Here is a 12,560-nt window from a genome sequence, read left to right as displayed (position 1 = left end):
GTGTCTCGTGGGTGGAAGAGTCGAAGGTGACTGCTGGGGGAGGAGGGGTGGCGGGAGGCTGGGATGCAGCAGCCAGCACAGCTTGGGAGGGAGCACTCACTGGCCTAGCAGTGACCCAGGACGGTGATCACACTGTCTGGGGGCAGCTATTCTCTGGGTAGTGCCTCAGTTTGAAAGACATTTCACCATATACCCTTTTGTACCTTTCCAACTTCGGACCATGGGCATGTATTACTGAATTCATAAAACTTAAACTAAAAAAAAAAAATTAAAAGCAGGTACCAGTTTTCTACCTGTAGAGGTAGAGGCAGAGTTCTTTTGAGGTGAAGACTCCCATTTTAGAAGTCATTTTAACAGGCCTCTGTATGAAAATTTAAGCAGAGGCAAAGCCCGAAAGGAAAATTTGGAGGCAACGGGAAACAGAATTGTCCCTACAGTCAAACTTAACAGTCTATGTTCCCCGCAAGAAAAGCAACAACTCTCCGGAAATTGTTACTATGTTGGGGGGGTGGGGAGTCACTGGTTTGGGTCCCCTCCCTTCTAGGTGTGAGGGAGGCGTGGCCACCCCTGAAGCCCGAGGGGTTCTGGGGGCTGGGGGGGGGGGACAGTGTCAGGAGGACCCACCCTGCAGGCTGTGGAATCCTGGGGGATCCCCACATAGTTGTGGGGAGGGCCATTGGACTTGTGCTAACCTGGGACTTGGGCATTAAAAAGGGGATAGGGACCCCTGAGAATCCAGCACCGGTCGGTTGAGTCACATGCTGGGTAATCAGCATGGGTCGGTTGAGTCACATGCTGGGTAATCACCTAAGCCAGGTGTCTCGTGGAGGCCCTTAGTTTCCAGGGCAGGACTCGGGCGGGGCTGGCTATCTGGTGTAGAAGGAGCCAGCGCTGGAGGCCTGAGGAGGCCCCTGTGGCTTCAAAAGTACTCCCGAAAAAATGGTAACTCATAGCCCAAGGGAAATCCGAGCTTTTCTCTCTCACCCAGAGGGCCATTCTCTCAGCAACACAGGGAGACGTGGTGACTGCAGAATGAAGCAGAAATGCAAGCCTGAGAACAGAGCTGGCCTGTACTCTCGGTGTCAGAGGGCAGCTGAACTCCTCCCTCCTCTGTCTCCGCAGAAAAGAAGACTTAAGAGTGTCCGTTTCTCCCCTTTCCAGCCCAGGGAATTCAGGTGAGCCAGAAAACCTCTCTAAGCCTCAGTGTCCTCGCCTGGAAGATGGGGGTGACCATGCCTCCCTTGTGAGGTTGTGGAGGGGGAGGACACCGTTCAGCACAGGGCTGGCCATGGGCCCCTCCTCCCAGCTGGAGCGGCTGGGGTGGGACGGGGCTGGGAGTCCCAGCAGCAGCTGCGTCAGCCTGGCATCCTGCGCCTGCAGACCGGGCCGAGGAAGCTGGCACTCGGCCCCTCTCTTGACTCACTCTCCTTTTCCAGGTCTGGCCCACCAAAAACAGAACAGGCATCCTCTGAGCCCCCGTGCTCCTTCCAGAGAGGTGAGTCTCACCCTAAATGGCCATGTCAGCAGGGTTTGCATGGCCAAGAAGCTGGGTGCTCCCTGCCGCCTCCTAAATGGATCCACAATCTCCAAGAAACTCTGGGGAGTGATCCACACTGAAGGATGAAAACTCTTCCTGGCACTTCCTGTCTGCACCACACTATTTGGCAGACATAGGTTCATACACCCTATCTCCTATGATTCTCTGATGGCTTTGTCGTGCAGCTGGATGGTGGAGTGGCTAAGAGCAAAGGCACAGCTTTAGTTGGACAGCTGAGGGTTTGAATCTTGGCTGTGTGGCCTTGGACAAGTCACCTAACCTCTCTGGGCCTCAGTGTTGGCATCTGTAAAATGGGGCTACCTCATGCAATCAGACAGATGCAAATACATCACTCAGCCTGAGGATGCTTAGTACGCACAGAGCTCTCAGATACTCAACTGTACCTACAAGGAAGGCAGAGGCCTTTGGGACCTGTCAGAGTGCTGGGCACACAGCTCAACCAGACTTTACTTTTTAAAAGTGATTCCAACACTGGGATTCCCAGAATTACAATCCGAGGCCTGGCAAGGATGTACTTTTGGAAGCTCTTCATGTCCATCACCACTTCCAGAAGCTCCTGCCAAAGCTGAGCTTATGAGTGGGGGTACGGGAGACCCCAGGCAGGGAAGAGAACGCGGGGAAGGTGGGAGACAGCAGCCGGAGAGAAGAACTCAGGACAGGAAGCCAGAAGGCTGACCTGGCTCTGCTACCCGAAGGTCCCTTGCAGGACTTTGGGCACAAGGACACCAGAGAACCCCAGAGGGCAGGCTGGCAGGTAGGCAGCAGACCGTGAGACTCAGTGATGTCATGCTTTCCCAGGATGACTCAGTGGTACCCCTGGGCTGTGAATGGGAGCTGTGTACTGGGCCTCTCACCCTCCCTGTCTCCTTGCCCTTCAGGCTTGCATGGTATCTCTCCTTCCCCTGGCACCTCCTGTCCTCCCTGCCCCCGGGACCCCACGGCTATAGCATTGGTGCTCTGCTCCTAACTGTGACCCCCATGCTCCCTGTCATGTCTCTCCAATCTCCACATTGAGGGAAGACCTAACTGCCAGAAAGACCTGGATTTCATTACTGCCCCTGACTCCTTCTGGCCAAGTGATCTTGGGTAGGTTAACCTGCCTCTCTGAACCTGTTTCCTCATCTATAAAATGGAAACATTGCTATCAACCTTGCTGGGTTGTATGGGGCTTAGTGAGATGGTCTGTAAAATACTTGGCACACAGCAGGTGCTTAGCAAATGTAAAGTATGACATTCAAGGGCCTCTATGATCTGACCTCAATTTACTTTTCTAGCTGCATTTATTAAAAAAATAATAGCTCATTCTTCTTGATGCTTACCGTTGTGTGAGGCACTGCTGTAAACACTTGCACAGGGACACATTTTATTCTCCTATCACCCCCATATGGTGGGTATTATTAGCATGTCCATTTTACAAATGAGAAAACTGAGGCACAGAGAGGTTAAGCAACTTGGCATGGTCACACAGCATGTGGGGAGCAGGGTTCCCTTCCCTTGCAAGCAGCCTGGCTCTACAGGCTGCACCTGCAACCACAACTCGGTCCTGCCTCATCTCTCTTCGTGCATCCTTCAAATTACAGTTCAGTCCAAATGGACTCCTTGCCACTCTCTGCATTCGATCTGAACTCTCCCATCCCTGCCTTTGCCCAAGTTCCCTCCTTGCGCCTGAATGCCCACCTCATCCATGAAGCCCTCCCCAAGTCCTCCCTCATGTCCACCTTTGTGGACTCATCACAGTTGGACTCCAGGGTGGTTATCTGTGCCCAAGTCTCCTCTCCCCGTCTGGCCCGAGGGCACTTTCTGCTACCCCCAGGCTACCCTGCACAGTGTCAGGCATGAGCAGGCATGTAGTATCTGGACAGGCGATGCCAGGGCTGAAGCACCTAATGTGTCTCCCTGGGTGGCCTAGAGGAGAGCTTAGCACTCAGGGCTCCACTACTTCTGCAAGAATAACTTGAGGGCTTCAGCTGGAACCCCCACCCCCACCCCCAGGCAGCTGGGCTTCCTTCTCTGGGCTCAGGGGAAAGGACTCAGCCACAGGAGATCTGCGTTGCCTGGGGGTGGGGCTGAGCCCCGGAGGGGCTGGAGGGGCTGAACGGACATCAGTCCACAAGGGGACAGGACTGAGAAGCACTTGCTGATGGGGCTGGGGCTGAGTCATGGTGGGAGTCATGGTGAGTTGGAGGGGGCAGACTCAGACCACTCCGTAACAAGCGCATCCCATCCGGGAGGCTGAGCACTGTCCTCTCCTGCACGGTGTGGCTTTGTGTCCTATCCACTACTCACGGTTCCACAGTCAGGTGGGGACTCACTGGAGCTGTGGAAGCACTGGGGACACCAAGGGGGACGAGGCAGACGCTGTCCTGCCTCACAGGGCTCACTACCCATAGGAGACCACAGACCATGAAACCATCAATGGCCACACAGTGGGGTAAAGTGTGACAAGGGGGAGACATGCCGGCAGCTGACCTAGGCTTCCAGAGGTGACACCTAAGCTGAGGCCTGGGGCTGAATGGGAGCTGGCCACCAGAAAAGAAGGAAGGAGAATGTTCTTGGCAGCTGGAGAGGCAGAGCTGGATGCACTGTCTGGGGAAAGAGGATAATTTGGAAAGTGGACGAGTGAAGATAAGGTGAGGGCTGGGGAAGGGGAAACTGGGGCATGCTATCCACCGGGAAGATCTCAGGGCCCATGGAAGCCGCTGGCATCCCAAGCAGCTCGGCACCTACCCCAGGGTGGGGCTCCTCCTATCTTGTTGGACCGCCCCGATCTGCCAGTTCCTCCTTACTTGTTTAAATCCCTTCTCCTGCCATCTATGCCAGTTCCTGAAGCCAGATCATTGCCAAGGGGAAGCACATGGCCGGCCTCGCAAAAGAGGCTGACGGACCATCACAAATGCCCCGTCCGGGTCAGCCTGGGGAAGGCTGAGGGCTCGAACTCCCACCCGCAGTGCCTTCACGGAGCTGCCCCTGAAGCCAGCCTCCCCAGAGCTTCCTGGCCAGAGCGCAGCGGCACGCCCTGGCCAGTTATGAAATGCCTGCTCTTGCGTGCACTCTCTCTGTCCCTCCTCGGGCCGCAGCCACGGCAGCGCGCAGGTTCACACACGGCAGGGTTGTGGCAGGGTTCCGGGTACTGATTACGGGAGCCAGGCCACAGGGCTCAGACCCCGCTGTGCACTTTCGAGCCAGGGGATGTGGGCAACGCATTCTGCCTCTGGTTCTGTCTGCCTGTCTGTAATATGGCAATAACAAGAAACCTCCCTTAAGAGCTTCCTGTGAGAACATGGTCGCAGGCCCAGAAGGTTCTAAGAGCACGGTGCTGTGCATGCTAGCTGCCATTACTAACGCCTCCCGTGCCCCTGACCCCTGGGCACCTGCACCCAGATGTGCAGGTCACATCTGGAACCGTCAGAGGAGAACAGCTCCTCAGAGCAAAAATAAGATAGGGCGCCTGACCTTCACGGTCATGGGTGTTTTGGTTCTTCATCCCCCCTGGGAGGCTGACTTCCCCTTCCTCACAGGTGCTATAGCTTTCTATCTGAGGCCTCTTCAGGTACGTCTGTCCTTAACCCTGCAGGCCCCAGGCCTTGTCCAGAGGGGAGCCAGGCCCATGTGCCCCAGGCGTGATTCGAGTTGTGAAATTTCTTGCTGAAAACTGGTGTAGTCTCAGCCAGGGGGGGTGGCCCAGTTTGTTTTCAAAATATTTCCTCAGATAGCGCTGCTTTGGCTCAGACTTGTTAGCACTTCCCAGAATTCTGCAGATGGTGAGGCAGCTGGAGGGCAAGGGAGAAGAGGGAAGAGGGGAAGAGATCGGGGAGGCCCGGGGCCCCACCTCAGGTGGCTGTGTGGGCTCACACCGGCACCGGCTCGGCGTGTGTGAACAGGCATGCACACACACAAGAAGGGAAGCAGGTCTGCCTGTAGAGGGGGGCTTTCAAATGGCTGAGCTGTGGAGACTTCTGAACCAGAACTTCCCTCAGAAGCCCAATGCATACCACAGACACGGCGGGGAGAGGCCTGGAGCCCCCTCCCGTCAGGCCTCGGAGGGGTCCCCACTGAACTCTGGGGCTCCGTGGCACCTAGTCTGAAAACCTCTGCTGCTAAAGGAATCTTGGCCTTCTCTGGGGGAGTTAGGACCAACACTGTGTTAAAATAATGAGCTTTCTGAGGGAAGATGCAATTATTTTCCTAATAAATTCTAATTTGTGTCTAGTATAGCAAATGCCACACATTCTGAGAAATCAGGGCTCAGAATGTGCAAAGTGATTGATTCCATTCACTAACAAGCTTTTGAGCACCTCTCTGGGAAGTCTTGTGAATGCAGGACTGAGTATCTGGAGCAGAGAGTATGTGGTGAATTATACTTATGACACAGACCTAGTTCAACGTACAGGCATGTTTCTAAACTCCTCACAGATATTAATTCACTGAGAGCCCTATCACCTAGGACCTAGAGCTGTCAGTGAACTAATCTCTTACCGATTAAGAAACTAAGGCCCAGAGAGGTTAAGCAACTTGCCCAAGGTCACACAGTCACTAAGCAGTACTGCAGGCACTCCGGCTTTAGGTTATGTGCCCTTAACCATTACATAATTTGCCTTTTGGAATGAGTGTGTCCCTGTGTTTGTGTATTTGTGTATGCACGCACTTGTGCCTACAAATGTTTTGGTATATACTATGTCTAGCTGTTTACTGAAATATTTGTGTTTGGCGGGGAAGGGGGACATATCTGAATGTGTGTGTGTGTGTGTGTGTGTGTGTGTGTGTGTGGAAATGCCCATGATGATACGCGTGATGGTCTGTGAGTACATGGGTATGCATTCTCTCTCCCACCAACCCACCAAGGCTGCAAGTTATGGGGCTCACACCCAAGTACTCTCTCTGTTGTAGCCTGGCAGCAGCATGACAAAGGGACTCCCTGGCCAGAGGCAGGACCCAGAGCCTTCCGGCAGTGCCTGCTCCCCAGATTCCGGAGGTTTGCGTTTGCTGACCCAGCTCACATCCAATGGAAAGGCCCCTCAGCCACTCTCTAGGTCCCAGCCAGCAACTGCCCCCACAGAGAGCCCCAGCTGGCTCTCCTCACTAGGTGCTGGGTTTTAGAGTGGTCAATTAAATGCACCGAAGTCCTGAAGCGATCATGAATTTGCTTCCTACCCTATAGGCATAGTAACTTACAACAGTGCTGGGACTTCTTGAAACCTTTTAGACCACCAGCACCCTAAGCTGATATGGCCTAATCTGATATGACTCCGGCCAAAAGCAAAGAGCCTTGACATTCTAGTTAGTCCAGAAAGCCCTTCAAGCTAAATGTATGGGTTTTGAAGGTTTCTTCACAAGTGAGCCCCACCTTGGATGGACACAAGAGGGGGAAGTTAGCTTTGGTCCAACTACTCGAAACTGACATTTAAGACACAAAGCTTCATCAGGTGCCACAAAGCTGGAAAAAGCCCCACCGTTCTCCACCATCAAAGTAAAACTCACCAACGGAGAGACCACCTTCTGCCTCGCTGAGTGGGACCAAGGCTGAGACTTGCTCAGATGGCACAGGATTGAGCTGGAACCCTAGGCGGACTTTTCTCCCACATGTTCCTCCTGGTCCCGGTGGCCAGTGTGCCAGCCTCCCGCAGCATAAGAACAGCCCGGTGGCCGGGTGTGTTCCCTGACTTTTGAGGCTCCCAAAGTCAAGAAGGAGGGGCTGGACAGGGAGGGGATAGGGAGGAGGGAGCTGGTGAAAGCAGCCAGTAAGCCAGGTGTAACCACGGAAGGCCCGAACAGTGCTTCCCAGGCTGGCCTCCGAGATGGCTGTTTACTTGTGGTATTTAGGAGACGCTGAACTAGGACCTGGCTTATTTATTTTCCACACTTTCCTCCAAATCCTTTTCAGAGTCCTCTAGAACCCCAGTGATAAATTTCCCAGGGCCTAGAGAAACCCACAGTCCTTCAGCACACAGACATCTTTGTGGAGCAGGGGAGAGGAGGGGAGGGAGGGAAACATGAAGGGGAGAGACAAGAGGGCGAGGAATGGAGGGTGGATATGAAGCTACGGGTGGCCGGGCGCTCCCATGGCCTGCCTGCCACCTCTCTCTCCACGGTGGTGGATAAGGGCAGGGGGAGCAAGCAGCCAGATTTGGGGCAATGGAGCCAAAGACTGAGTGTGTCCACCTCCAAGCACAGAACAGACTGTCCAGCCCGCCAGGGACCGCCCCACACCCAGCTGAGGAAGCCACGTGCTCAGGGCAGGACAAGCAGCATTCTATCATCTAGTTACTCATCAGGGAAGAAAAGGTGACATTATTTCTTATTTCTGTTTAAGGAGTGAAAAGGAGAGCTGTTTTCTTTTCCTCCTACGTGACTTCATGACGCGCAGAGACTTCTGGGTTTCCTCACGGCTAAGATTCCAGCTAAGATTCCCTTGGCTCCCCTTGCTTTATGACTTCCCAGCAGAGGTGCTCGCTCGCAGCCGCTCCCTGGGCTTCACCCATCACCTGACAGTGTTCCTAAGTGCCTCCACGTCTCAGACACTGGGATGGAGCCAGGGTGCACAGACGAACAGCCCCTGTCCCTCGGGTGGGGCAGTTTCTCCCCACACCCAGTCTCCCAACCTCTATCCTGGACGGCGTGTCCACTCCACAATGGAGCCAGAAGACGATGCCGATGCCTGCAGCTCAACACTGTCAAGGCTCACGGAGCTCACCCCAGTGGGCTTCCCGGGGAAGGTGGGAGGGGCCAGCTGGGTAGTTGCTCCTTTTTCTTTTTTTTTTTTTTTAATTTTTTTTTTAATGTTTATTTTTGAGACAGAGAGAGACAGAGCATGAACGGGGGAGGGGCAGAGAGAGAGGGAGACACAGAATCGGAAGCAGGCTCCAGGCTCTGAGCCATCAGCCCAGAGCCCGACGCGGGGCTCGAACTCACGGACCGCGAGATCGTGACCTGAGCTGAAGTCGGACGCTGAACCGACTGAGCCACCCAGGCGCCCCAGTTGCTCCTTTTTCTAAGGTTGCCAGTTTTTCCCGTACCATAGACATGCTGGCCGGAGATGGGAGTGGGCAGAGCAGTGAGAGGTAGCCCTCTCAGCCCTTGGGGGGTACACAGTACAAACCAGACTGAGACCATGGCGGCCCCTAAGTGCCTGCAGGGGGGCCTGAAGGCAGATAGTTTGCCAGCTCCTAGCTTCGTGACCTTAGGCATCCACTGCACCTCTCTGAGCCTCACTTCCTCATCTGTAAAGTGGGGTTGATAACCGCTGTCCCTCTGTGGGGCCCATGTGGGAAAGCATAAGCTAGGGACCAGGTGAGCCATGCATTATCACTCCCCACCCCAGCTCTGTCCCACCCATCTCTCTTGGGGACCAGAAACTGCCCCGGGGCACATGATAGGTGTAGGAAGGACAGCCACAACATGTCCCTCTATATTCACCAGGCAGGCGGGGGCAGGTGAGGGCTGATTTCCCCGTGTAACAGATTTCCACTCTGGTGAGGGCCGGAAAAAAAAAAAAAAAAAAAAGAGGAAATACCATCTGAGGATGTCTACCTGGCAATTTCTCCCAAACCCAAACTTATGACTTGTATGGTCACAAGTGGCAGCTTTGTCTTCTCGGAGAAGCAGCAAATCATCTCTCACTGGAATTACTGCAACATCTCCCTCAATTCACTTCCAAATCTCATCATTTCCCAACTCCAGCTCTACACGGAAGGCTCCAGAGGCCTGAAGCCACCCAGAGTTTAATTTCCCATGGCCCATGGTGTAGCCCAGTCTGGGCAGAGAGTGTGGAAAAAGGACTGCAGTCAGAGGCCCCAGGACCACGTTAGTAAGTAGCCAGTGTGGCTTCTTTGTTGCCATGGAGAACCAGTAGGGACCTTGGAGACAGCCTTCCATGGTGGAGACAGCGTGAGTTCCAGAGTTAGACCGTCCAGGTTCAAATCCCAGCTTTGTGCCTCATCAGCAGTGCGACTTCGAAAAAGTTACTTAACTTTCTGAGCCTCGGTTTCCTAATCTGCCAAATGGCCACAAAATGCTAACTTCACAGGGATGGAAAGGCTTAATGAGATAACGTATGCAGGCCTCTTGATTCACAGAAGACACAAGGTGGGAAGGTGATACGGGGAACAACTGGTTGTGGCACGCCACCCGAAACCGGAGGTGGCCAGGTCCAGGTCACTCCCTCTCTCACCTGGGGCCACCCACGTAGTTCTGGTGCTGCCCACGTGCTCTGCTAATTTCAGCATTTAGGCCATGGAGAAGCTAGAAATGCAGACTGAACCTATCACGAAGGGGTAGGGGAATGACACATCTCCTTGTGATTCCTCGGCCAGCTTGTCCCATACCCTTGCACCCTCTCAATCTCATGCCGGTAGGGAAGCACTCCCAAGACTGCTTGGGATCCCAGTTCCGGGAACATGAGATGTTTCAGCTCCTCTGGGAAAGGCACGCCCGCGGGCACACAGAAACCCACCCAACGTTCAGTACAGGGACTGCGACTAGCCCCTCCACCTGCTGCCACCAGAGCCAAGCCCCTGCCGGAGGACACAGCCCCTAGACCTTTCATGAGACCCATTTCCAGCCAGGCCAGCAGGAGCCAGGAAGAAGCGTGCAACACCATCTCCTGCTTAGCCAGGTATAGACATGGAGGCTTTCCTGCTGCCCCTCTTAGGAGAGCATAGGTCAACAATGAGATTCAAGACCGCAGGGCCAGCCCACAGGGCACAGTGGAAGATACCGCTGGGGCCGCTTCTCCAGACAGCTCAGGCAGGGCTCCCTGGCACCACTCAGGGCCTCCTCCTCTGCAGGAACACCAAATCCAACCCAGGTGAGGCCACCAGGCTTGGCTCACAGTGAGTCCTTAGCGAACGTTAATATTGGTGCCATTAATCATCAAACAACTACTCATTGAGTACCAGCTGTGTGCCAAGCACTGTGCTTGGTCCAGGACAATCCTTGAAATATCCCAGGGCCCCAGCACACTAGGGCACCTGAAAATAAACACAGCTTCAGGTGCAGTGAAAATGAGAAGGGCTCCAGCACTGCCCAGGTTTCTTCAAGACCTTAGGAGCCTTAAACGTCCCCCACCCCGGTTGACACACCCATCCAGCAGGGCTGGAATCTCCTTCGCTGGTCCTCCTGGAAGTCCCTCTGAGGAAGCACATCCGCCCCGGGGTGGGGGGAGGGTCTGTGTGCTTTCCTCGCAAGCCCTGTCACTGCCACCACCCAGCTGTCCCGCGCAGGGCAGCATCGGCCTGCTGCTTTTTCCACTCTGCTCAGAGCCCAGCATGCCGGGTCTGAGTTTTATGAATCACTCCCTCCTCTCTCCCGGCCTCGCCTCCGGAAGGGCTGCGCACACCCAGACACATCACCAAGACACGGACTTTCCACACCAGACTCGCTTCTGCCGAACCCCGAGATCCAACTGCAGTGTCTGGTTTCCCCCTCCCCACTTCTAGCCTCGGGGTGCCGGCCACGACTTGTAAAGACAAGACAGCTCTTCCCCGGCCCATCACGCTGTGGGGGCTCCTCACTGGGGGGCCTGCAGACAAAGACCGTGGATTTACTTGAGGGCAGGCGGGAAGAGGGCATGCTTGGTCTAAACATCCAAACCCTGGCGCCCCCGGAATTGTACATTTCGGCCTGCGCGGGTGCGGAGTCCGTGTGGCGTGTGCTCAGAGCGAGTGCGCGATGTGTCTGTGGCTTGCATGATGATGAGCTGCGAGTACCTGGCAGCTGTGAATCTGGGTGCGGGCTGGGTCTAGGGACTGCGGGTGCCTGCGTGGAGTTTTCCCTGGGCCGGGAACTCCCTCTCCCACGCTCCGTTTCGCCCCCTCTTCCTCCAAAGTTTGGCGGGCCGCCCGGACGGGGAAGGTTGGGGGGCGCACGGCTGGGCGGCCTTGCCCGGGCCTCGGCGGCGGTTCCGGGACGCCGGCGCCCTACTTACCCCGGCCGCCGAGCCTCCTCCGGCGGGGGCGGATCCGACTGTCCGCGGCTGGAGTCCGGCGCTTGCAGCATCCGCTCGCAACTTTGCCCTCCTCTGCGTAGAGCCCGGCAGAAGCAGCTCAGCGGCTCCGATCCCTCGAGGCCCGGGCTCTGTGCCCCCCCCGGAGGCGGCGGCGGCGGCGGCGGGGAGGGAGGGAGGCGCGGCCCCGCCGGTTCGCACGCCGAGCGGGAAGCGGCGCCAGGCGGGCGCCGTCCTGCGCAGCGAGCGAGCGAGCGGTCCTGCCTGGCGCCCTCCCCGCTCGGGCCCGAGCCCGCGAGCGGCCCGCGGCGGCGGCGGATTCCTGAACCGCGTCCAAGGCGCCCGGGGAGCTCTCCTCCTCCTCCTCCTCCTCCTCCTCCTCTCCTTCCTCACCCCACCCAGCTCCCAGCCCTGCGCGCCCAGCAACTTGGGAACCGTTGGCGAAGTTGGCGCAGCTTGGGCAGCGCGCCGGCCCGGCCTCTGGCTGGAAGGAGGGGAGGAGAGGGAGGAGCTGAGGGGGGGAGGGAGGGGGCCCGCCCCCGCCCCCGGGGAGCCGCGCTCTCCGGGACCCCTCTGTGGGCCTTTGTTCCGGGCACTGCACCTCGGCCCGCCCTCCCCGGGGACTCGCTGGGGGCCTCTCGGATCCCCCACCTCCTCGCAGAGAGACTGGGAGGAGCTCCCGGCCCCGGGGTGGGTAGGTGGGGGGAGAGGCGGCGTGCGGATCTTCGCGGCTTCACCCTGCCAGAGCCTCCCAAGCCCTTACCGGCCTCCCATCCTATCCCTCGCCGGAGACATCCCCCTGGCTGCGCTGGTTTTAGGCCGGGGGTTGGGGTGGTGGATCCAAGTGACGGTCCCCAGGGCTTCCAAAGACCAAAGCACACCCTCTCTGGGCGGTCACAGGTCACCCTCCCGCCCTACCGCTTTCTCGCGCCTCCAGTCCGGGGCTCCCCTAGTACGAGACCCGCGAAGCAAGGGGGAAGTAGGGTCCACGCGGACCAGCCAGAGCGGCTTCGCGTAATCTTCCGACCCTCCTGGGGGTGGCGATCAGCGCCTCCCGCGGAG

General features: G+C 56.7%; 1 protein-coding gene and 1 long non-coding RNA gene across 3 annotated transcripts in view; one reads left to right on the top strand and one right to left on the bottom strand.

Moving 5' to 3' along the window:
• The window catches only part of CHST3 (carbohydrate sulfotransferase 3), a 37,256-nt gene extending 25,345 nt beyond the window's left edge, over positions 1-11,911 (bottom strand). The window contains exon 1 of one of the 2 annotated variants that reach the window (XM_019444472.2): positions 11,481-11,911. The gene's annotated coding sequence lies outside the window, so the exon portion shown is untranslated. Of the gene's footprint in view, positions 1-7,036; positions 7,886-11,480 lie in introns of those variants that run through there. The other variant, XM_019444473.2, reaches the window with a different exon arrangement.
• Positions 857-7,967, top strand: LOC109264387 (uncharacterized). Its single transcript, XR_002078710.2, has 3 exons — positions 857-1,175; positions 1,437-1,495; positions 7,869-7,967. It is a non-coding gene; the product is annotated as an uncharacterized LOC109264387 (long non-coding RNA).
• Positions 11,912-12,560: the final 649 nt, after the last annotated feature.

The sequence above is a fragment of the Panthera pardus genome, unplaced genomic scaffold (assembly GCF_024362965.1).
Source record: "Panthera pardus isolate Hobbes unplaced genomic scaffold, ASM2436296v1 HiC_scaffold_22, whole genome shotgun sequence".
Classification (NCBI taxonomy): domain Eukaryota; kingdom Metazoa; phylum Chordata; class Mammalia; order Carnivora; family Felidae; genus Panthera; species Panthera pardus.
This window is presented reverse-complemented; position numbering and strand designations above follow the sequence as displayed.